Source organism: Tamandua tetradactyla, chromosome 21 (genome assembly GCF_023851605.1).
Source record: "Tamandua tetradactyla isolate mTamTet1 chromosome 21, mTamTet1.pri, whole genome shotgun sequence".
In the NCBI taxonomy this organism is placed as follows: Eukaryota; Metazoa; Chordata; class Mammalia; order Pilosa; family Myrmecophagidae; genus Tamandua; species Tamandua tetradactyla.
Window position 1 is genome coordinate 20,965,847 of NC_135347.1, and position 1,035 is coordinate 20,966,881.

Below are 1,035 nucleotides of genomic sequence, written 5' to 3' on the forward strand. Positions count from 1 at the left end.
ACAAAGGGAGAGAGGACTGAAACTCTTGTGCCCGTATTCTTTCTCCAACCACCTACCTTGTCACTTCCTGCTCTTTCTTTCTAGGGCCAGTTGCTCTTGGCCACATCTGTATTAATATGGTTGACCACAGCTCTTCCCAGGGAGCCAGAAATTCCCTGACTTCGCAGAAGGCACAAGGCTTGGAAGTGAGCTATGTTTCCTACTTGAATGGATATAAATGATGTTGGACTCTGTGCCTAGTGTAGGTGAATGGGGAGTTGTGTGTAGGGGCCGTGTGGATTTTCCTTATTTCTTGTCCCCATTCAAGGTAAAATCAGTGTCTGGATCTTAGAAACTGTTCCTTAAAATGCATTAACTGAATAAGTGAAAGGGTGAATCAATTAGTAAATGGAAGTGGAAACTGCCTTCAGTGTGTCAGCTCTAACTCTTCAGGGGACCCATATCCCCTGCACACCAAAGCCAGTGGCCCCCATCGTACTTCTTCCCAAAGCAAATGTTTTTGGCTCCAGAACCATTTGAGTCAGGGATTTTAAACTGACACACAGGCTACAGTTGAATCGCCTGGGTATGTTTAGCCTGGAGAAGAAACTCTTGGGGGGGACATAAGACTTTTTTCAAGGCTGGGGCAGATACAACATAAGGTAACCTCCATTGAGTCACGTTCTTTTCTAATCCTCACCGCCTCGCGTGTGGGTAGAACCTTCTTGCTTCTAATCAACAGAATATGGCAAAGGTGATAGGATGTCATTCCCTTGATTAGCTTATTATATGAGACAAATATCACTCACATGATTATGTTTCATTATGAGACTCTTGCTTTTGCAGACTGGAGAGAGAAACTCTCCTGCTGGCCTTGAAGAAGCGAGCTGCTGGCATGTGAATTGCCATGTGGTAGGGAACTGTGGGTGGCCTCCAGGGAGCTGAGAGTAGCTGCCAGCTGTCAGCCAGCAATAATATGGGGACCTCAGTCCTCCAGTTGCAAGGAAATGAATTCCATCAATAATGTGGGGGAGCTTGGAAACACTTCTTCCTCAT